Here is a 25,207-nt window from a genome sequence, read left to right as displayed (position 1 = left end):
TGTGGCTTCTAGTGAGTACACTGTGTGGGCAGTACTGTGTGGCATAATGTGTGGGTACTACAGTGTGGCATAATGTGTGGGAACTGCAGGTGGCATAATGTGTGGGAACTACAGCGTGGAATAATGGGGGCACTACAGTGTGGTATAATATGTGGGACACTACGGTGTGGCATTATATGTGGACACTACAATGTGGTATACTGTGTGGGGCACTATAGTGTTGCCTAATGTGTGAGATACTTTAGTGTGGCATAATGTGTGGGCACATCAGTGTGGAATAATGTGTGGGGCACTATAGTGTGGCATAATGTATGGGCACTACAGTGTGGTATAATGTAGATGCACTACAGTATGGCATAATATGGGGGGCACTACAGTGTGGCATAATATTAGTAAATGTGTAGTGGTTTAATTTACTCACAACTGACCAACATTGCAAGGACTACTGGGTGGCTCACCACTATCTCTCTGACTCCTCCATTCCACTACCTCCTTGACCCCTCCATACTCACCACTACCTATCTGCACTACCCTCTTGACCCCTGCTTACCAAATACTATCTCTCTGCACTACATCCCTAACCCCTGCATACTCATCACTACCACTCTGCACTATTCCCTTGACCCCTCCATACCAACACTACCTCTCTGCTGATAGTACTATCCTCCTGGCCCCTTCATACCGAGCACTGCACTGCCTACTTGACCCCTTCATGCCCAGCACAATATCCCTTCCCCACATAACTGACTGCCATGCACAGGAGTAGATTACTGACCTATCCAACATTATATATATACATATATATATATATTGTTTTCTATTTTTAGTATATACAAGTGTCAGAAATTATACCAATATATATACCATTACTTTTCCCCATTATAGATAGCCACACCCCCTCCAGTGACTGGCCACACACCTTTGTGGGCCTCTATTATTGCGTTCCCCTGTGGGCCCTTCATGCAGTCTACCACTGTCTAATAGTATTTTCTGTGCTGAGTTCAGACATCATTTTTGAATCTCTCTATCATAAAAGTATTTTGAGTGACACCCTTAAAAGTTTACAATATTGTGTTTATTAACAATACATACATAATAAACCATTATCTCACTTAGCCGTATAGGATTTCCTGCTGTATTTTGCCTCAGGAGCATTCCTTTTAAGGGTCCAACAATAGTCAGCAAGCATACTTGGACTCCACTTGCCCTGATACCGCCTTTCCATTACGGAAATATCCTAGTGGAACCATTCTCCATGGTCATCGCTGACTGCTTCCAGATTTGCTGGGAAGAAATCCAGATGTGAGTCCAAAAAATGGATTTTTAAAGACATGTTACATCCCATGGTCTTGTAAGGTTTTACAAGATTGTCCATTATTCTTTGTAGTTCCAGCAAAGTTCCGGAAAATACTCTTGTAAGACAGCTTTTGCAGCCTGATTCAATTAAACATTGAAGCTCTCATCTTGAATTAGATCTCTTATTTGAGGTCCTACAAAGATCCCCTGTTTGATCTCTGCATCACTGAACCCTGGGAATCCAAGTCCACTTCGATCCATTGCTTTAATAAAGTTCTTCATAAGACGGAGATTTATATGGTGTGGAGGTACAGATGTGTCCACATATGCCTATCCTCCGTGCGCTACAAATCACGTTACACATAATGCGTGAGCGTTGTTACTCGGTAGCGCTGAGCGTATTTTCCTGCGACTTTCCACTCAAATGCGTCTTATTCGCACAGCAATGCGAATAGATAGCACAAGCAGCTTCTGTTGATTAAAATGATATGCAGCACGTCTATATTCTGTGTGCGACTGCTGCTGTATCTGTATTGGAAATGCTATGTTACATTGTCAGCAGCTGTGACACTGTAATGTAGCATTTTGCTTGCAGATACACCCGCAGTCGCACACAGAATATAGATGCATTTGGAGGGAAAAAGTCACAAGAAAAGATGCTCTGCGCTACCGAATCACACCACGGCAGGGCACGTATAGCAGGTCTGTTTTACGTGCTAGGAGGCTAGATGCATGTGGAAACATCTGTAGACATATTTTTTCTGGATCAATAAGTGGTGTACTGACAACATTCTTCTTTCCAGGGGTTACTGATATTTGCTTTGGCCACTGCTTTTGAGCATAATGATTTCTCCGGTCTCTGCTGTCCCACTCACAAAGAAAACAGTACTTTGTGAAACCAAGTTGTAGTCCAAGCAAAAGAGCAATGACTTTTAAGTTATAGACCAGGGGTAGCCAACCTCGGTCCTCGTGAGCTACTAACAGTTCATGTTTTTCAGACCACTTAGCAGGTGCACAGGTGTAGTCATTACTCACTAACACATTTGAAAAGATCCACAGGTGGAGCTAATTATATCACTTAATTCTGTGAGGAGACCTCGAAAACATGCACCGTTGGTAGCTCTCGAGGACCAGGGTTGGCTACCACTGTTATAGACATTCCATGTGTATTCTTCATACGTGATTTTATCCAGCAGGAGTTTCATGCACTCTTATGTTTCTTTCTTATCAGCAGCATGAACTAGTGGTTACTCAGGGGCGTATCTACCCCTTGGCCAGGATGGCACTCGCCAGGGGTGCCGGCCGAGGGGGGGTGCCACCTGTCCCAGCAGTGCAGTAGATCCGGATGGTCTGATTCACAAAGTTCCTGGCCCTGCTCAGTTCATTAGCAGCCGTCACTAGGGACACTACCAGCATGCCCCACAGCACAGTGCTTGCACTTATTGGCTGGAAGCAGACTGGGCATGGGCAGTGAGGTGAATGCTTGTAAATTGTTGTAATCCCATCTACATAAACCGCCCGGACACCCGCTCACCTGCTGTGAGTGTGATACTGACTCTCATATGTGTGTTAGTGACAGCGAGTGAGATGCCATCCTGTCCCTTCCTGAATCAGAACATGCTGGGCATCCCCCCTCCCCCACTAAGCCCCCCCTCACTAAACCCCACCTCCTCTAATAAAACTGTTAAAATTAGCACAATATATGCTTTTGCAACACTTCTATTACAGTGAAGTTTTTCACTAAAAATGCTATTAGCTTAAGACCTCATACATTTGTGAAGTGTTAGACAAGTCCATGGAAATCTATAAACTAGGGGAGGTTATTCCATAACAAAGTGTAAGTGTCATGCTACATGGGCAATCATTAGTACAGGGGCGTATATACTCCTTGGCCAAGATGGCCCTCGCCAGGGATGATGGCCAAGGGGGGGTGTCGCATGCGCCCCGTCCAGTGAAGAGAACAGCGTCAATATGCTGCAGCTGCTGCCATCAGTCCAGGGGCGTAACATGGGCAGTGCACCTGGAGCACGAGCTCCTGGAGCTATAAGAGACGGGGCACCGCACAACCGGCAAGCTGAATAGCGGGACTAGAGTGAGCACCACTGATCAGCAGTGCTCTTAAAGATCATGGCTGACGGGTGGCAGCTGTGATGCCTGCTGCTGCATGGATTCCTAACCTCCGGCATTTGATGGGTGCCAGCGGTACAGAGCTGGAGGATGACACTTCACCTTTTTCCCAGGATTCAGTGCTGAAAGATCTTGTTATGCCTGTGCCATCTGTTACAGATGTGCTTTAGAATGGAAGTAGATGATTTCTTTTCAATGTTATTCCTGACATGTCAGCATTTCACACTGAACAGAAGAGGCTAAATTAAAGACATACTACTGTGTGGTGTAATGTGAATAAGGGGCACCACTGTGCTGTGTAATCTGAATAAGGTTACAGTTATGTGTGGTGTAATTTGAATTGGTACTAATGTGTGGCTAAGCTCCTTCCCCATGAGGTCACAACCCTTGGCGTGCACCATCCCTATTTGGAGCATCGGTGGGGAGCCAGTCCATTATTTTTGTAGGGGTGCCCAGACCCCTAGATACACCCCAGATGGTAGTGATGGAAACTTATTTCCATAGTGGAGAAGCAGAGCTTTCACGCTAACTATACAAGAACTGTTGTTTTGTTTCCATCACAGAACTGATATAATTGAAAAGTCCATCTTCAAGGGAAAAGAATTTCTCAAAGTCTCTATGAATATATCTAAAAACAGATACTTTTGTTTCTTTGTGGAGGAGATACCAGCCATGTAATCTGGAGCCTAAAAGATCTGCCTGCCTTCTAGATAGGTTGAAATCTCAGACAAGGTTATTGAGATCTCCTTATTTCACAGCATGTCCAATAATATGATAATATATGAGAATTAATGTGGCAACTTTCAGAATTTGTCATTTTCTAGGTCTTTCCATGTGGTCTTTCGTACACTGCAGCCATAAAAAGAAAAACAATTTCCATGTGGGATTAAAGACTTTGGGCTGTATTCAATTAGCGGCGAAAAGTCCGTTATCGGCGATAATTTATCGCCAATGACGTCATTTTCGCCATTATCACTTATCCCCATATTCAATTTCAAAAACTTTTCGCAGGTGCGAAAAGTTTTTGTCAAAAAACGGGGATAACTTTTCATCATAGAACAGGTGGCGAAAAAAAGTGCAGAATTGGGATTTTTGGGGTGCAGACTTTAAAAAAGTACCCTGCAGGCCTTGGAATGTCCTCTAAAAGTTATCTGGCAATTTTTTTTTAAAAAAGTAGCATAGGACACTCCAAAAACAGTGATTTTGTTTTGGGGGTGAAAAAAAAGTTGGGGGACAAACTTAAAAACTATCGATATAGACTGAGGGGGGGGTTCCCAAATATGCGGCAGGTGTTTTTTAGAATGCAGTTGGTTGCGGCAGGTTGATTTTTGAAGAATTTTGAAACTTCAATTTAGGGACTTCAAAATAAGCTTGCACCCATTTTCATGTACCCCAAATTTGATGGGACTAGTTGTTTTCCCCGAAAAATGTTGCTAAATGCTATTCTTCACACCTTTACAAAGATGCCGTTTAATAACCTCAAATGCCTTTAGCAGGCTAATTCGGGGTTACCCATAGAGATCCCCCAAGTCAGACCATCTTTTAGGGGGTGACAGGACTTTTCGATACTTAACTGAATACAGGGATATGCGGGCACGCGCCCAATACTTTATCCCCCGGAAAAAGCTGCAATGACGGCAAAAAGTCCGACCTCTGAATTTTCGCCTCTAATTGAATATGGCCCTTTGTGGAAAAAACGTACCCAGCTGGTCTCATCTGTGGAGCCCACGTGTTTTGTGAAGAAAAAATCTCCACCCTGGAACAAAACAATAGAACAAATACATACATTCAATATAAATATAACTATATGTAATTTCATATAGAGGTGTCTTCTCAGCACTAGAAACCTCATATTACTAGTCTGTAAACAGCTTCTTCCTCTATATGACAGTCTGTGGTTTCTTGCCCCTTTTCCCTTACTCACATCCTCTATCCTTGTTACATGCAGCCCTCTCCTTACTAAATGAAATGAGTGTACAGGCCACTGCTTCCTACATGATCAGCGGGACAGTCCCGCTATTCAGGGATTGTCCCGTTGTCCCACCCATGGGCTGCAGTGTCCCGGGCTGGGGGGAAGTTGGGGGAGATCTCCCTGGCTGCTGCTCTTTATATCATTGCAGGGCAGAGCAGCTGGTGAATAGATTTTCACTGCGAGGGGAGAGTCTGGGGGCAGCCCAGCATCTCTGAGAGTGCTGGGCTCACCCCTGAGTGATGTAAATGGGGATGTGCCATGAGGCCACGCCCCTTTTCCTGATAGGCCATGCCCCTTTTTGGCTGTGGGTGCCTTTGGCGCGTGGAAGTCCAGCTCCTAAAGTTGAAAATGTTGGGAGGTATGGGTTATGTGACTAGCTGGTCCGGCACAGATGTGTGACTGATGGGTGTTTCATTGTGTATTTTCCCCCTATTCATAATTCCTTCCCCATACCCACCCCTAGTGCCTAATCTCCCTCCTTCCCGTGGACTCTAACACTAACTGCCCCCTAGTGCCTACCCCTATCTCTCCTGGCAGCGCCTAACTCTATCTATCAGCACTCTGAGATTGGCAACATTTCAGATGTCAACATTGTGAGCATGTCAACATTCTGGGGATGTCAACATGCTGCCTGTCAACATGTTAAACCATGTCAACATTATGAATGTTGACATTGTAACTGTCACCAATGAGACCGGATACCGGGTCCGGTGACATGTATCCAAAGTGTTAAGAATTGCTTACCTCTCTAGGGGCACTGATCTTCTATCTTAAACAGTGCATGTCCCTTATAGCCCTCAGTGGTGTATCTATAATGCAGGGTGTGTTGGGTCCAGAGGGGTCCTGTGCCGCACACCCTGCACCCAGGAGAGATTTGCTTGTATCTGTGTTAAACATACTTGCCCCCCTCCCCACTTACTTGCTATGGGTGCACGGCCACCTTTCAGATGATCATGTAATCAAAAAGAGCACCGGTACAGCAGAGAGCAAAGACTCTGGCATTGTGCCAGAGTCTTTGTGCTCGGCTGCACAGTGATGGGACCTGCTGCACACAGGTCCCCTCATATCATGAAATAACCCTGGTAGCCCTGTTTGGGCTTTCCATTCCACTGTGACAGTTCATAAAGCAGAAGCGCATAGCAGCGCTGGCCCCAGGTCTACTAGCACCCAAATTTTGAAGCACCCATTGTCGCTCACAGGAAAAAAAACACACGTTGGCCCCCACAGGGAAAACACAAACACATTGCCCTCCCCTAAATAAAAACAAAAACAACACACACATTTTCCCCCACAGGGGAAAAAACACACACATTATCCCCCACATGGAAAAAACACACACACACACACACACACACACACATCGGGTCTCATTCAGACCCGGTCACAAGCGCCGATGCACTCGCAACCGGGTCGATGGTTAGCCCTGTGCATGCGCAGCGGCCACACTGCGTGTGCGCAAGCCCCAGAGCGAGAGAGAAACTCTCTCGCTCCGGAGCTCTCTACAAAAGGGGCGGCTGTCGTTGTTGAATGACAGCTCGCCCTGTTTTGTAGGCGGGCCAGGGGGGTGGTTTCAAAAATGCCTAACGTTTTGTGGGCGGCCGCACTGACATCATCAGTGATGTCAGTGGGGAGCTTCCTGCTCGATCAGAGCAGGAAGCTCCCTGGGGCTTGCGGTTGCCGAGACCCAACCTTAGGGTTTCGTTGCAAGCCCTGATGGTCGCGATGGTGTTCACCATCGCGACCATCAACCTGGTCGGTCGCTAAGCTGTGGGTGGTAACCCACAGCTTAGCTAGCAACCAGGAGGCCGCACTAAAAAAAAGGAAGCGGCCGCCCTCATTCAGAGAGAGCGATCGCTTCTGAATGAGGGCCATTGTCCCCTACTTGAAAATAAACACACACATTGGCCCCCACATGAAAAAAAATAACATTGATTCAATGATAGCCCCCACAGGAAAAAAAATAAAACACATTGATTCATTTTCATTGTCCCAGCTCCTCACAGAAGAAGGCCGTCATTCAGAGGCGCTCGCAAAATGCGAGCGGTCGCTCTGAATGAGGGCGGCCGCTTGGGTTTTGAAGTGCGGCCTCCTGGTTGCTAGCTAAGCTCGGGGCTTGCGACGAGACTCTAAGGTTGGGTCTCGGCAACTGCAAGCCCCAGGTAGCTTCCTGCTCTGATCGAGCAGGAAGCTCCCCACTGACATCAATGCTGATGTCAGTGCGGCCGACCACAAAACGGCAGGCGTTCCTTAAGGAAAGCCTCAGTTTGTGAAACCACCCCCCGCCACGCCTACAAAACAGGTCGAGCTGTCGATCAACATCGACAGCCGCCCCTTTTGTAGTGAGCTCTGGAGGGAGAGAATTTCTCTCTCGCTCCGGGGCTTGCGCACGCACAGTGCGACCGCTGCGCGTGCGCAGGGCCTAAACATCGACCCACTTGCGAGTGCTCAGCGCTTGCGAGCGGGTCTGAATGAGGTCCTGAGTGAGGTCACCTGCTGGGCTGCCACAGAGCAGTTGCAGGACCAGTGAGTGCCACCAGTTCCTCCAGAAAGTTCAGACCAGTGAGTGGCGCCCTCCAGAGAGTCCAGACCAGTGAGCACCTCCCTCCAGAGAGTGCAAACCAGTGAGTGCCTTCATTCAGAGAGTGCAGACCAATGGGTGCCTCCCTCCAGAGAATCCAGATCAGTGAGTGTGCCGCTCTCTAGAGTGCAGACCAGTGAGTGCCTCCCTCCAGAGAGTCCAGACCAGTGAGTGCCTCCCTCAAGAGAGTCCAAACCAGTGAGTGCCTCCCTCCGGAAAGTGCAGACCAGTGAGTGCCTTCTTCCAAAGTGCTGACCAGTGAGTGCCTCCTTCCAAAGAGTCCAGACCAGTGAGTGCCTCCATCCAGAGAGTGCAGACCAGTGAGTGCCTCCCTCCAGAGAGACAAGACCAGTGGTTTGGAACTTGGTCTCACTCCCTCCCTCACCCAGGCTCTCAGCACCTCAGAATGCAGTTCTCAGCTCCTCAGCCTGCAGCCCTCAGCTATCAGCACTGCAGCGTGCTTTATTATCAGTGACTGAGTCACTGTATCAAAGTGTGTGGGCAGGGAGGGTGTGTGACTTTGCGACCGATTATGTGACACGGTGGGCACTGGAACGTGCCTTAAGCCGGCCCTGGCGCATAGAATGGTATGCAATTCCTGGGGAATAGAGATGCTGGAATGTAGAAGACTCTTCTGAATGTTGCTGTGCAACCTGGTTGCCAAGAGGGTAGGGGAGAGGATACTTATGCTGGGGCCCAGGCCTGTTTGAGGGTCCCGGCGGCTATGTGCCTTGTTTTTTTGGGGGGGGGCACACCTCCCAGATTTGACCATCGGCCCTGCTTACGCCCCTGAGGATGAAGCAGACTTTTAAATCGATTTTATCTTTTTATAGCTTAAATATGAAAAAAAACAGATGATGAGAACTAAGGGCCTGATTCAGAGTCATGTTTGTGTAAGTCCAAATGTGGCCACGTCTCGCCATGCCTAGCCAACTGCTCATGCGCCGCTTTGAGTGATTCTGAGTTTACGCATCTTAGTCACTTCTCACTGATGGCAGCATGAGCATTACTGGGTAGCAACTGGACATTCGCACATAAGAGAAGTGTCCCATTGGTGTGTCACCAAAGTTATGAGCTAGTCTGTGAATTGTGCACGTCATTTTCAATCGTTTCATCTGCCCTGGGCTGCAGCATTGTATACCAGACCTGGCCACCAAAACTTGTATTTTGGCTCTACATATGCCCCATGCATGGTGTATGTGTATGGCTGCTACTAGTGATGATGCCTGCTCTCATAGATGGAGAGCTTGGAGCGGCGCGATCGTATCGAAGCATACCACTCAGAATACGTGCGGAAAGTCGCATAGGACTTACAATAACTGTAAGAATCTAGAATTGCGTATGACTCAGAATCAAGCTATAAGTATTTAATTTGCCATAGGATGTTGATTGCTCTCTGCATTTTTTTCAGCTACCGGCAAGGGCTAATGATGATGATTATCCGTTTAGTCGATATCGACTTTCGGACACTTAACGCATCTGTGAACGCCATGCTTCTCTTTCACTGACCGCTTCCTTCAGGTCATTTATGGGCATGTTCGTGTCAGCCTTTATTGTGTCCAGCCAACAAGTTCTTTGGCGTCCTCTTCTTCTGGACACGCTGATTAATCCAAGCATTAGCGCTGTTTCTAGGAAATTAGCCCACATGACATGTCCAAAATACGAGAGTCATTGTTTGGTGATCTTGCCTTCTAATGATATTTTTGCTTTGACCCGCTCTAGGATTGCCTTGTACGTATTCATTGCTGTCCATTGAATGCGCAGCATTCGCCTACAGCACCACAATTCAAAAGCGTTGATTCGCTTGCGATTTGCCTTCTTGAGTGTCCAGGTTTCGCATGCATATATAAAGATCGGAAAAACAATTGCATTGACCAACCGTGCTTTTGTTGCGCTGCTGATATCGTTGCTCTTCCATATCTTCGTCATTCCTAGCATAACATTGCGGCCAAGTGCAATTCGTCGCTTTATTTCAGTAGATGATTCTCCGCTGCGATCAATCTTAGAACCCAGAAAGACAAAGTCTCGTACCGATTCGACTTCCTCATTATCGATTGCAATATGGACTGCATCGTCATCGGCATATCATAGATTGTTGATGTTCCTCCCTCCGATTTTTACACCAGTTGTAGACTCGTCCAAACTGCATCGTCTCATGATCATTTTGGTGTAAAGATTGAATAAAGCTGGTTAGAGAATACAGCCTTGTCAAACGCCTTTTCCGATCTTGAATCAATCTGTGTTGCCAAAAGCTGACCTGACTGTGGCTTCTTGACTCATGTAGAGCGATCGCATCAGTTTCTCCAGGTGCTCTGGAATGCCCAGCTGACGTAAACATTTCCATAGCTTGTCGTGATCAACACAATGGAATGCTTTGCTGTAGACAATGAAGCAAATGTACACGTCCTTTTGATACTCTTGTGTCTTTTCCGTAATCCATCGCAGGTTTGCGGTTTGATCTCTGGACCCCAACCCCTGCGAAATCCAGCCTGCGTGTCTGGGAGCTCCTTCTCTACAAGTAGGCCATGCATCTTTGAATAATCTTCAGCAATATTTTACTTGCGTGTGATATGAGTGCTTATAGTCCGATAGTTGCCACATTCCTGTGCATTGCCCTTTTTTGGAAGCGGGACAAAGATTGATCTAGTCCAATCTTTGGGCCATGAGTTCATTCTCCATATCTGCTGGCAAAGTGCTGTTAATATTGAGACAGGTACCAGCTTGAGTAATTCGGCTTGTAAACCGTCGACGCCTGGGGCTTTCCTGTTTGGTAGTTGTTTTAAAGCCTAGGCAACCTCCTCCTCTAGAACATCTGGTTCATACTCGCTTGGGTTTTCCTGGCCGATGGGCTGATTTGGTCGATTGCCTGCATATAATTCCATTGTGTATTCCTTCCACCTGTGCTTGATTTGGTCTTCATTCAGTAGGATTTTACCATTTCAGTCTTTGATGGTCGCTGCTTTACGTGACGTAAATGATGCACCTGCCTGCTTCACAAAGGCAAACAGTTCACAAATGTGGCTGTTTGACTCCTCCAATTTTGTGCACTGTTCATTCCAGTAACGTTCCTTATCTCATCTTGCTTCTCTCTGAAATTCCGCATTTAGCAATCTGAATTCGATACTGTTGCCAGAGGCCTTGGCTGTTCGTCTCTTTCTTGAAATTTCAATCGACGCATCTGATAACCATTGCGATTTCTTTGCTGGTTCATTGTACGGAACAAATTTTTCGATTCATCCATTATGATTGCTTTAATTTCTTCCCACAGATCGTCTGGGTCTTTTCCAGTTGTACGCAGCAGTTCGAATCGGTTTTTTACCTCTATTCCATATTGTGCTGGAATATTGTTGGTATCAAAACGTCGCATTGTTGGTGTCACGGCCAGGGTTTCTCGGCATGGTGGTCGTCTGGTATTACCTGTGAGGTCACTATGGTGGGAGGTGTCTGGCGCTGGTGTTTGGTGAGGGGCATTGGCTGTACGTGTTTCTGTGCGGGCACATTGTCACTCAGGGCTGGTAGGGCCTGGTGGTGTTTCCGTTCCGTTTGGCATGGGCGCCGCCATCTTGCCTTCTGACCATGTGATTCAACTGCCCAATCTTGGTGAGTCATGTGCTCCCTTCAGCCAGTCATAGCGCAGCATGGGGTATTTAGGAAGGTTCAGAGCCTTCCTTCATTGCCAGTGCAATGTGTATCTCAGCCTAGCCGAGAGGGAGTGCTCTGTGCTCACCTCTTGTTACCTGTAAAAGCGGTACTTGCCAGCCTGCTTGTCAGCTCCAAAAACCCGATGGACTATCCTGCATCCTCCACTACCTTTTTCCCTGCCTGAGTGCCTGAGCCTACTGACACCCTGCACCTTGCCTCCATTTCACTCCCAGCTGGACTCATCACCTCTGCCTGTGTTTTTTCAGCTCACTAACCTGCATACCGGACTGTTCTTATCTGCCACTGGACCTGATTCAGAGTTGAACGCTCTGACCAGAGTGCTCGCTCTGAATCAGGGCCCTCCTCCCTGAAAATGGAGCGTCCTCTTGGACGCTCGCATAGCTGTGGGTGTCCACCCACAGCATATGCGAGCGTCCATGATGATGGTCGCGATGGTCTTGACCATCGCGACCATCGGGCTTGCGATGGAGACCCTGCGGTAGGGTCTCGCTGCCGCAAGCCCAGGAGTGATTTTGGCTCTATCAGAGCCAAAATCACTCCCACTGTCATCACTAGTGATGTCAGTGGGGCCGGCTCCAGACGGTAGGCGTTCCCATGGGAACGCCTCCATCTGGCAGGCACGCCCCCGGCATGCCCACCAAAGGGGGCATGCTGTCAATCAACATCGACAGCACGCCCCCTTTGGTGCGAGACCCGGAGCGACAGCTTGGCTGTCGCAGTCCGGGTCTCGCACATGCGCACGATGGAGCTCCCTCCGTCGTGCACATGCGCAGTGGGGGAACATCGACCCGTTTACGAGCATCCTTTGCTCGCGAACGGGTCTGAATGACCCCCACTGTCTGGACATTCTCCCATTATCCTCGCTACAGTTTTCAAGTGCACTTTAGTGCTAAACCTGGACTTTTGCTTTTGCCATTCCCATGTCTGCTAAATCACTCATTAAAGATTCTACCTTTTTATTTAAATCCGCTTCTGTCACCACCCCGGGTCCACAACTAATCCAGAACATTACAGTTTGCACTGGCCTCATGGATCCGGCCATGGAACAGGAGTCTGGAGCGGATTTATTCCGGTGCATTTCTGGTCGTCTAGAAAACCTGGAAACTATGTAGCATCAAGTGGCTAAATTTCTGCAAGAGATGTCTAAGCGAAAGGATAATTTACAAACTTCCTTATCCACCCCTGGAGTACCAGCAACTACATCTGCTTCAGCGTCTGGGAATACAGGAGGCAAGTTGCCTCCCCGCTTACATCTCCCTATGCCAAGCAAGTTCGACGGCAATCCTAAACTCTGTCGCGGATTCCTAAATCAGTGTGATATACACTTCACTCTACAGCCTGATAACTTTTTAACTGCAAAAAACAAAGTGGCTTACATCGTCTCTCTACTGTCAGGCCCGGCCTTGGATTGGGCTTCACCACTCTGGGAGCGTTCAGATCCGTTACTGGTTAATTACGCAGGCTTTGTGTCATCATTTAGGAGGATTTTTGATGAACCTGGATGTACTGTATCAGCATCGTCTAGCATCATGACAGAGACAAGGAATCCATCCCGACAGCCAATATGCCGTGCAGTTTAAAATTTTGGCATCAGAACTCAAATGGAATGAGGAAGCCCTCACCTCAGCCTTTTGGCATGGCCTGTCATATCGATTAAAAGATGACCTGGTCACCCAGGAGCTTCCTACTAACTTAAACGACATGATTTCACTTTGTAATAAAATTGACCTGCGCTTCAGAGAACGTCAGGCTGAAAAGCACAGAACTGACCGGCAAAGGTCATTCACCCCTTCCTTTCCTACCTGTCCTATTCCTTCCCCTACAGATGAAGAGCCAATGCAGGAAAAGCATACCCACCTTTCCAAAGAGGAACGTCTGAGAAGATTAAAAAAAAACTCTGTCTGTACTGCGGAGAGTCAGGTCACCTGGTAGTCTCTTGCCCCCGTAAACCGGGAAATGCCAAATCCTAACTGACCCCGGGGACATCAAGTTAGGAGTTATGAGCCCGTCCTGAAATACTAAAGATTTTAAAATTACTTTAGCTTTAGATCTCAAACCTAAACCTGTCTTTGTTACAGAATCGGAAGCCCGACAGCGCTTGAAATCCCGATCGTCGCTAAGGTAAGTATAAACTAACCTAACCTAACCCCCTAACCCTCCTTAGGGATGCCTAACCCTAACCTCCCCCCAAGTGCCTAACCCTAATCCCCCCCTTCCCCGCTGCCTAACCCTAAGTCCCCCCCCCCGTGGGTGCCTAACCCTCCCTTCCCCTAGCCTAACCCTAACCCCCTGGGGGGGTGCCTAACTCTAAGTCCCCCCCGGGTGCCCTAAACCTAACGCTCCCCCCCGCGGCTGTCCGCTCCCGGCGCCCGGCATCCCTTCGATCGGATGCCGGGCGCCTGTCTCCCGGCGTCGGGGAAATGACAGGCATCTAGATATAGACGCCCGGCATTTCACCCTTGCCGGGATATGAGAGTCGGGAAGCTGGCTGTCGGTATTAAGGCAGCCGGTTTCCCGATTGTATACCTTAGTTAATGCTTTTCTTGACTCTGGAGAAGACGAAAATTACATGACTTCCAGCTTGATCAATAAATTACAGATTCCGTGTACACCTCTCAATCAAGCTATTTCCCTGATCTCTGTAGATGGACGTCCTCTAACTAATGGAATAGTCACCAAGGAGACTCAACCAGTTCTAGTCCGAATCGGAGCACTTCATTCTGAGTCTTTAAGATCCTTAGTGATACCAGAGGCTTCTCAAGAAATCATCATAGGTTTACCCTGGTTACGACAGCATAATCCCAGGATAGACTGGTGTTCCATGCAGATTCTTTCGTGGGGTTCAGACTGTGAGAAATCCTGTCTTCCCAAAGTACGACCTGTAAGGAAGACAGCTCCATTAATATCACCTGCCATTCCTAAGGAATACCAGATGTTCACTGATGTGTTTTCTGAGCAACAAGCAAATGTCTTACCTCCCCACAGAGAATGGGATTGTCCGATCGATCTAATACCTGACAAGATACCTCCTCGTGGTCGTACCTATCCGTTATCCTTGCCTGAGACGCAAGCCATGTCCGAATACATCCGGGACAACCTGGCAAAGGTTTTATTCGACCTTCCACCTCACCTGCTGGAGCTGGGTTTTTTTTCGTTGGCAAGAAGGATGGTGGCCTGAGACCTTGTATAGATTACCAGGGTCTCAATGACATAACATTACCCACTTCCCCTGATTACAGAGTTGTTTGACAGGGTCAAGGGCTCCATCATATTTTCAAAGCTTGATCTAAGAGGGGCTTATAATCTCATCTGTATTTGGGCTGGCAATGAATGGAAGACCGCCTTTAATACCAGGGATGGACATTTTGAATACTTGGTGATGCCCTTTGGATTATGTAACGCTCCTGCTGTTTTTCAGAGTTTTGTTAATGAGATTTTTCGGGACCTGTTATACGTCTCAGTTGTTGTCTACCTGGACGATATACTAATTTTTTCGTCTTCTGTAGTGGAACATCATGAACATGTGAAGGAAGTTTTAACTCGTCTGAGAAAGAATCAGCTTTACTGCAAGTTGGAGAAATGTGTCATCAGTGTACCCAGTGTGCCTTTCCTTGGCTATGTCATCTCTGGCTCCAGTCTGGAAATGGATCCCAAGAAGGTACAGGCGATTTTGGATTGGATGACCTCAGACTTTGAAAGCCATCCAGAGATTATTGGGGTTCGCCAACTACTACAGACGCTTCATCAAGGGATTCTCGTCATTACTGGGCTCCCATTACAGCCCTGAACCCGTAAATTTTTCCACGGCTTACCACCCGCAAAGCAATGGCTCCACTGAGAGGGTTAATCAAGACCTAGAGACCTTCCTGAGGATTTTTATGACATTGTCTCAAGATAATTGGGCTGCATTGCTGCCATGGGCCGAGTTTGCACATAATGCCTCCTATCACTCTTCAACAAATCAAACTCCATTTCAGATCGTTTACGGTCTTCACCCCCGTGTTCCGTAATTTCAAAGCCTGCCTGTCTTAGATGTCCCAGCCGTAGAAGATACGGTGCGGGATTTTGCTGCCATCTAGACTCAGGTGCGTGCTGACTTGGTGAAGGCTTCCTCCCGTTATAAGATCCAGGCCGATAAAAGCGTAGGAAGGTACCACCCATGCAAGTTGGAAACCAAGTCTGGCTGTCCACCCGGAACCTTCGTCTTCGAGTACCATCTATGAAGTTTGCCCCACGCTTTATCGGTCCCTTCACCATCATTGAAGTCATTAATCCTGTGGCTTATCGCCTACAGTTGCCCCCATATCTGAAAATTCCCAATTCCTTTCACAATTCCTCACTCAAACCCCTGCTGCTGAACAAATTCCACAAGTCCAGACGGAAAAAGGAGGTGAATTCGAGGTCTCCCAGGTCCTGGATTCCCGTCTTCGCAGAGCTCGTTTGCAATACCTGCTGGATTGGAGGGGTTACGGTCCAGAGGAGCGCTGTTGGACCGATGCCCGTGACATCCATGCTCCTGCACTCATCAGGAAGTTCCATTCTGCTCAAACAGAGAAGCCTGTTGAGTGTCCTGAGGCCACCCAAAAGGGGGGGGGGGGGGTACTGTCACGGCCAGGGTTTCTCGGCATGGTGTTCGTCGGGTATTACCTGTGGGGTCACTATGGCGGGGGGTGTCTGGCGGTGGCGCTGGTGTTTGGCGAGGGGCATTGGCTGTGCGTGTTTCTGTGCGGGCACATTGTCACTCAGGGCTGGTAGGGCCTGGCGGTGTTTCCGTTCCTTTTGGCATGGGCGCCGCCATCTTGCCTTCTGACCATGTGATTAAACTGCCCAATCTTGGTGAGTCATGTGGTCCCTTCAGCCAGTCATAGTGCGGCATGGGGTATTTAGGAAGGTTCAGAGCCTTCCTTCATTGCCAGTGCAACGTGTATCTCAGCCTAGCTGAGAGGGAGTGCTCTGTGCTCACCTCTTGTTACCTGTAAAAACGCTACCTGCTAGCCTGCTTGTCAGCTCCAAAAACCTGCTGGACTATCCTGCATCCTCCACTACCTTTTCCCCTACCTGAGTGCCTGAGCCTGCTGACACCCTGCACCCTGCCTCCATTTCATTCCCAGCTGGACCCATCACCTCTGCCTGTGTTTTTTCAGCTCACTAACCTGCATACTGGACTGTTCTTATCTGCCACTATCTGGACAATCACCCATTATCCTCACTACAGTTTTCAAGTGCACTTTAGTGCTAAACCTGGACTTTTGCTTTTGCCGTTCCCATGTCTGCTAAATCACTCATTAAAGATTCTACCTTTTTATTTAAATCCGCTTCTGCTTCTGTCACCACCCCGGGTCCACAACTGAACCAGAACATTACAGTAGGCATCCTTTTGATGGTGTTGAACCGGAGTTTCACTTTAGCGACAAGTACCTGATGGTCAGAGCCACAATCCGAAACCTGGGAGTGTTTTTACTGCTTGTATTGAGCTCTTCCATTGTTGTTGGCCGAGAAAGTAGTCGATCTGATTGCGATGTTGACTGTTAGGAGATGTCCATGTGTATAAGTGGCATTTAGGCTGTTCAAACCATGTGTTCATGATCAGTAGCCGATTTTCTTGACAGAACTGAACCAGTCGGTCCCTGGCCTCATTCCGTTCTTCTAATCCGAATTTGCCAGCGACCAGTGGCTCTTCTCCTTCGCCTACTTTTGCATTAAAATCTCCAGCAATAAAGATGATGTCTTTAGCAAGAATTTGGTCGACTGCTTGTTGGAGGTCTGCATAAAATTGTTCAATATCCTCTTCTGTTGCATCTGAACTGGGCGCATAAACCTGCAGCAGTGTGATAGTACGGGGTTTCCCGTAGAAACGAACGGACATGATTCTGTCATTGATTGCATTGAACACCTGAACGGACCTGACGATTTTCTTTTTCATGATGACAGCTACTCCATTACATCTGATGTTGTCGTTACTGGAGTAGTAAACTGCATAATCATCGCTGTTAAAGTATCCACTGCCAATCCAGTGTAGTTCGCTGACACCTAGGATATCGATATTTAGACGTTCCATCTCCCTTTTAACTATTTTCAGTTTGCCCGTGTTCATGCCACGGACGTTCCATGTTCCGATGTTGTGAGCCTTAGTAAAACACAGACGACTTCTTTCGCTTGAAGCTGCATCAGCATAACGGAATCCTGATGGCTTTATCCGATCCACATCATAAATGCTTGAGTTACTCGAAGGTCGTCGTTGTTCTTCCCTGGTAGCATGTTGGGTGCCTTCTGGCCCAGGGGGCACACCTTCCAGCACCATATTCGAAAGCGATTGTTTGTGATCCATAAAGTATTTTGGCAGTAATAGTGGAGTAGTTTGCCATTTCTTTCTTCACCCCTCCCCATTTATCCGGGCTTGGGACCGGCACGTAGCAGTTGACAACTACATGGCTGGGTTAAGGACTAATATAAATCACAATTACTAATGTGTCATTTCAAAATGACATACTTGCCTACACTCCCAGAATGGACGGGAGACTCACGAAAATCGGGTGGTGCTCCCAGCCGCCCGTAAAAGTGGGCAAGTCTCCAGGCCTTTACCCTCATAGCAGACGGGCCATGATGCGATTCACTCTGAATCGCGTCGCCGTGGCCCTACACCCTGCTTCACAATGCTGGGTATCTCGGCATTCTGTAACGGGGACAGCTCCACAATGACGCAAGTGTGCGGTCACACTCCCGGAGAGGGCATCCAGAATGTCGCCAAGTATGATCTCTGAATTAGTAGGCTATGTCATATACTTTTATCATGATTTTGTGTTCAGTTACATATAGTTACATTTTTCTACAAATGTCTAAAAAACAGTGAGACACTGTCCCAAAAGAATATTTGCATTTATGAAAACAATTTCCACAGCATGTAATAGTAGATTACTGTAGCATTACAGTGCCACCTACTGAGCATTACTGAGCATTACATTACAATCATCTCTGCATATTGGTCATAGAACAGTACCACTTGCAATATTTTCTGAGAATTGATTTCCCACTGCACGATATTAACTCCTGCAAAACCACATGTGTTTTGACCAGACATGTTTTCATGTTTTCTCCATACTCAATTTCACATGAATAACTATTTATATTTCATTATGTACTCAATTATATATTCTATAATATATACTTTTGCTAAAAGATTCAATAGGTATTGATCCTTTCTTATTTATTTTTTTTACATTTACTTTTACAATTAATAAATATAATAAAAACTAATTTTTAACAATCCTGAAAGAAAAAGGACAGTTTTTCCATGGAGTATGTTTTTCTTTACAATTTAAGCTATTTATATACAAATAACTGGAGTACATTTTAATCAGTGAAAGCCACTTTAGTCTTCATTGCATGAAGCACATAGCACATTAAAATGGTGTCATTTTGTTTTCTACGTACGTTACATCAAACACCTTAATTCACTTTTCATCCATTTTAGGTCTCAGACATATTTTATACTGGCAGAAAATGTCACCTCTGAGGGCCTGATTCAGTGTGACTTTTGGCCAGCAAAACTGCAGCTTTATATTAATGCCACAGCCGATGGAATTGGCTAATCAGCCGCCTTGTGTAAAAAGACGCACCATCGGTCGCACCATCAAACATTGCACCAGCCCTATGGCAGTGCAGAATGTCCATTTGTACATCAGAAGTCAGTGCAACTGCGGAAATAGTTGCCCTTGACTCGCCCACGTCTGGTTAGCCACTCCTTATCACAATCCAGAAACGTCCACTGAAATTCCACCTCTCTGCGTCCACATTTGCACTGTGTCCCCTGGAGGTAACCATCGGGGCACATGTGCAGTGCGGCTTGGACGCATGTGTGGACAGAAAACACCGGCCACTTGCGTCCGACATCAACACTGCATCCAACTCTGAATCAGGCCCAGAGCCTTAGATGTACACAGAAAAACAGATGCAATTCCATTCGTAAGCAGAGCTGCACGTATCTTAAGATACCAGCGAATCAGCATATTATGTTAAGTGCGTCTTCTGCATGAGGGTACGTTTACAATGTTCATTCATGCTGAGCGATGCCAGTCATCATCATCCAGATAGAAGTAAATACATAATAGAGAAAAAAACAGCATGCCTCCCCCGAAAAGGGATAACAGATGGGCTGGTAGCACCAGTTTTGGGGGATGAACAGTGTGCAAACCCCTTGAAAAAAAACACTACCCTCTATAATCGACTGGGCTGGAAGCGCTATAGAAGGGAACTCACAGAATGCAGTGCTCCTGTCATCATTTCAACCAGCTCTAGTCTGTTCAGCATGGGTGTTACATTCTCTAAATTGCAAAAAAAAAATCACAAGCTGTGTGCACGTCTGCAATAGTACAAGTAGTGCTCTTATACTATGCACCAGGGTTGTCTGTCAGGCATATGTCCAATACACTTAAACCATACTTTCTGACTTTTTGTAATCTCCTTTCTATGAGAAGCCCAGAAGTGAGATGAATGTGTCAGATGATGGGGGCATGTCCTGACAATTTGGGTCATTAGGCCTCACAAAATGTCACAAATTACGTGTCTAAGAAGAGGGGAGGGGCCCAAATGATGCAGTTATCATAGAATCACGTCACATTGGCCCCATCCCCTTCCCGGCATGATTCTCCCCATCCTGTCCTTTTCACTAGGAAGTGGGTGCAATGTGCGAGAACTACCCACTCTTCCAGGAGCCCAGAAGACTTCCAGAACACTGGGGAGTCTCCGGAGGTTCCAGGTGAGTAGGTAAGTATGATTGAAACTGGCTATACACTGAATGATAATCATTCAGATAAGCTTATGAAACAACTGTTCCGAATGTTTATAGCTCAGTGTCTGGACCATTTGGGTTGGTTATCAAATCTGAACAATCCTCCCGGCCGTCAGTCAGCCGACTTCAGGCAGTGAATGGAGATCACCTGCACACAATTTGCACTATATGGAGGTGCTCCGATTATTGGCCTGTTGCTCCTCCCCTCGTCCAATTTGTATTATCATGCAACCTATACCCTACATTATAGTTATTCTTTAAAAAAAAACCAATTACAATAATATTTGTTGTGATAGTGAAATAGGCATTTGCTATTAGCATTGAATAACATTTTAAAAACCTCTGGAATACATCAGGTATAACTCTCCTTCCCATTTATGAAAGAAACAAAATTGCTACAATACACACTCAAATTGTATAATATATACACAAGAAATGCAGAAAGATCCTATCAACTTTACTGGTGAATTTGCAATCAGCCAATCAGAAGCTGCTAGAAAAGACTGGTGACTCACCATATTCAACAGCGTGTATCTACACCAGTCCTTGGGCACTGCCAGTTTATACATCTTTAACAGGCGCACATGTGTCTCTGTCCAGGTCTGCACCTGCTTGCAATTCTGCTAACATGCCCGACTATACTTTCTCAACATCAGAACAACCCTCCCCTGTACTTCCTCTTGAGGAGAAGGCAGGCACGTGTCATATTTGTGAAAATCTGCATACGCATATATCTAAGCAGCTTGTTTTCTGGGCAGGAGCAGAAATAATTTTTGTATGTTACACAAAGCAAAACGACATTACCCCAACTCGGCATCGGTCCCTCAATGTGGAAAGAGAAATGCGTGTCCTGCAAGAAACAAAAGTCTGACAGCAAAACATAATTATTATAATGTAGTGAATCGCGACAATGTACAGCAGGTACAGGGGCTGCGTAGGTGTGTTTCACAAGGCCGCATCCACACTCTATACACCTGGATGTCCCTTTCAGGATCTCCCGGAAGGGGCATTTAAGAAATGCAGGTTTACCTAACAGCTATAAGCATCTCAGAATGTCTCCACATCTGACGAAATGACACAAAGAGGATAAAAGCAATGTTAAGCATAGCAGTAATTTTATGGATAACCTGGATAAATTTTTCCAAAATCCTAGTTCCTGTGTAACAGTACAATGAGATTAAACAAAACAGTTTACCTTTACTGTGTTGTATATAAATGTACATGTATTGCTTTAGTTAATCTTTTATCAGATTTAAATTTAAATTTTTTCTGTTGTCCCAACAATTTCAGTTCCTGCAACAAAAGCCTCTAACTTTCTCATCTCCTCCTGTTTCTTCAACAGCTGAAAAACCGCTGTTGAAGAAACTTGTACATGGTTGCAGTGGCGTATCTATAATAGGGGCAAACGGGCTCCCGGGTCCAGCGGGGCCCCGCACCGCACACGCTGCACCCATAATTTTTTTAAACTTACCTGTCCGAGGTCCCACCTCGGGTGTCACTGCTGCTCAGAAAATCGGAAAAATGTCCGCCGCGGCCATTGATCCGGCATTCAGCGCATGCGCAGTAGACTACGGGCACACTCTAGTGCCCGGAGTCTACTAATGCTCCGGTGGCTGGTCAGCCGCGTCAGTCGGCTGCCAGCCACCAGGGAGAGAGGAGGGGGCTCCGCATGAGGAGTGCACACGGGCCCCCTCCTCTCTTAAAACGCCCCTGCATGGTTGTGTTCAAGTTATAGAAAATAAAGTAGATATCAGATGAACAAATTGTAGCTTGGGAGCATAAAAGTTGCAGGTGAGTTCAGCTCCATCAAAGTCCTACATTAAATGTCATCAGCATGTAACTTTCCACTTACAGTCATCTGAGGCTAATACATATCAAAAGAAGCCATTTTCCCTGGTATACAATTGATCATGTCCCGGAGCAGTGTAAAAAACCCTATGCAGAGTTACAAATGCTTGATGAACACACCTACTTCCACTGCCCCAACCCTGTCCTACAAACTAGGGATGTGCGCCGACCCCTGTGTTTTGGTTTTGGATCTGTATGTCCTTCGTGTTTTGAATCTGGATTGGTTTTGCCAAAACCGCCCTTGCGTGTTTTGATTTTGGTTCTGGATCTGTATTTTTTTTTTTTAAAAACTGCTAAAATTGCATAATTTGGGCTTGTTTTTGTTCCCACAGTATTATTAACCTAAATAACATTAATTTCCACTAGTTTGTTCCCAGTTAATTTTGAGTACCTCACAGCTCATAATATTGTTTTCATCCGGTTTAGGCCCAAAATTTGCACCAAGCAAGCTGGCTGACTAAGCTAAGCGGCAGCAGTGGGCGGCACAAACACACGGCAGTTAAACTTCCAACATGGCACATAAGGAAACATATGTTTTCATTAATCAAGAGGCCTTAGGAAGATGGAGTATGTATGTAGTTGAAGACAGGGACAGGAAGGGTTGTTTGGTAGTAAATTTGATTACATTTTTTTATTCCAAAGCAAATTTATGAGGGAGGAGGGGAAAGCATGGGTGAATATGTCCCCCGTTTTGCCCACAAAATCAACTTGGTGGTTCAGAATATTTTTTTGAAATTAAAGAAGCATGCAGGATGATCTTGCCTTTGTAAATCCAGTTTGTGCATGTAGAGATCATTGCCAGCAATGTCAGCTGCCAATTGGTAACTTATTTTGTGGGGGCCCAAACAAACCAATTGCTTCATGATTGATATTGTTGATGAAGGTGTTGGTGGTGAAGAAGGCTGGTGCTTGGATTTAGCAGAGAGAAGGGAGCTAGTTGACACTGGTCTGCTTGTTGGTACTTTTTTAGCCAAAGTTTCTGAAACTTTCTGGATGGATGCGCTGCAGATGACGTAACAAGGCGGAGAGTCTTAGATGGTTAAGGTTCCTACGTCTACTTACTCTGGCTCTACAAAGGGTACACATGGCTTGACAATTGTTGTCTGGATTTGGGTAGAAATAATTTCACGCATAAGAAGTGGATTTTTTTTGTTTTGTGCCCAGGCATGACAATGGGCTTTTCCTTATCATGGGCAACAACTGTTTCTTCCACTGGTGCCTGATTTACACAAACAACTTTGTGTGGTGAAAGGCATATTGCCAATTTTTTGTCTTTCTGCAGCTAACTTTCCGTTTGATGTTTTTTTCTTTACCACTGTAAAAGATTGGTTCTTGATTTTAGATACCCTGACTTAAGCCCTGTATGCCCTTGGACATCAGCTTTAGTAGATGAAGTAGATGCACTAGTATCATCATGACTGGTGGCACTGGCAACAGCTCCAGCACTAGTATGTGATTCCTGATGTCTCAACTGATCATTCTCCATATCAACGAACACGAATTAAGTGGGGTACAGCACACACGTTAGTTTGTACCAATTTTAAATATTACACTGTGGTATCAATGACCTACAGTGTCACAAGATTTTGTTTTGAATAAGAAAAAAATAACACTGGGCTACCACTTACTGTGTCACAAGATTTCTTATGGATAAGAAAAGAATAACACACTGTGCTACCACTTACAGTGATGTCATTATGTTTTATATATTACGCATGTTATTTAGCACTTTGTTGTGGTCTTGTAGCTGACATGTAGACTAATAATTTATTCATAATTGAGGAAATAAATGAAAAGTTAACTATTACGCTGTGCTAACCACTTACAGTGTCACAAGATTTTTTATGAGTAAAACACTGCGTTACCACTTACAGTGTCAGAAAGTTTTTTACGAATAAGAATAACAAACTATGCTATGACTTTTAGTGTCACCATACGTGGATGATAAATGTGGTCTGGCCGGCAGTGTCACCAAACAATAACAGCGCAGCTGAGGCTCTAACATACACATGCACACACACAAAAAAAGAGAAGATCTTTTTATTTTTTTGAGGAATAATAATTTTATTTAACTTTTATTTTTTTAACACTGGTGAAGAGCACCCCTGGCCAAGGCAGCAGTCCTTTGCTAAACACTACAGCACCCCTTTATGGACAACAAAGCACCCCTGCGGAGTGCAGGACGGATCATCTGCAGAGTCACAAATATGTGGATGATAAACTGCAGTCTGGCCGGCAGTGTCACCGAACAATAATAGTGTAACTAGTTACTAACAAGTAACTACCTAGCGCACACACACACAAAAAGATTTTAATTTTAACTTTAATTTTTTTTACACTGGGGAAGAGCATCCCTGGATTGATAGAGCACTCCTGGATGACACAGCACCCCTTTATGAACTGTGGCCCTAGCCCCTTTATGGTAGGACAACACAGCAGGACCCCTTTATGTACTGCAGCCCAAACCCCTTTATGGACAACACAGCAGCAGCCCTTTATGTACTGCAGCCCAAACCCCTTTATGGACAACACAGCAGCAGCCCTTTATGTACTGCTGCCCCTTAATTGACCGGACAACAGTGAGTGACACAGCAGCACCCCCCATTTTATGTACTGCAGCCCCAGCTTGACAACACTGCACCCTTCCACAAATAGTGACAAGTCACTGACAGCAACACACAACACTGACTGCACCCTAGAAGAACAGAGCATGTCTGTTCTGTACACTCTCCACAGCTGGAGTGAAAATGGCGCAGATCACCGGAACCTTTCAATCCAAAACCTGCGAGAATCCGACGGCGGGTGGATGCCTTTTTGCCTTGTTTTCAGATCCGAGTCACGCGGGAAATCCCGAGGTGGAATCAGATCTTGTTTCGCTTCACAAATTTTGGGTGGGTCCGGTTCTCAGAAAACCGGACCCGCTCATCTCTACTAC

General features: G+C 46.1%; 1 pseudogene; it reads right to left on the bottom strand.

The window, feature by feature from the left end:
• Positions 1 to 1,443: 1,443 nt before the first annotated feature.
• On the bottom strand, positions 1,444 to 17,937 carry LOC148534693 (protein CFDP2-like; annotated as a pseudogene).
• Between the last annotated feature and the right edge of the window lie 7,270 nt (positions 17,938 to 25,207).

This window comes from Taudactylus pleione, unplaced genomic scaffold, assembly GCF_031769625.1.
Source record: "Taudactylus pleione unplaced genomic scaffold, aTauple2 ptg000065l, whole genome shotgun sequence".
Classification (NCBI taxonomy): domain Eukaryota; kingdom Metazoa; phylum Chordata; class Amphibia; order Anura; family Myobatrachidae; genus Taudactylus; species Taudactylus pleione.
This window is presented reverse-complemented; position numbering and strand designations above follow the sequence as displayed.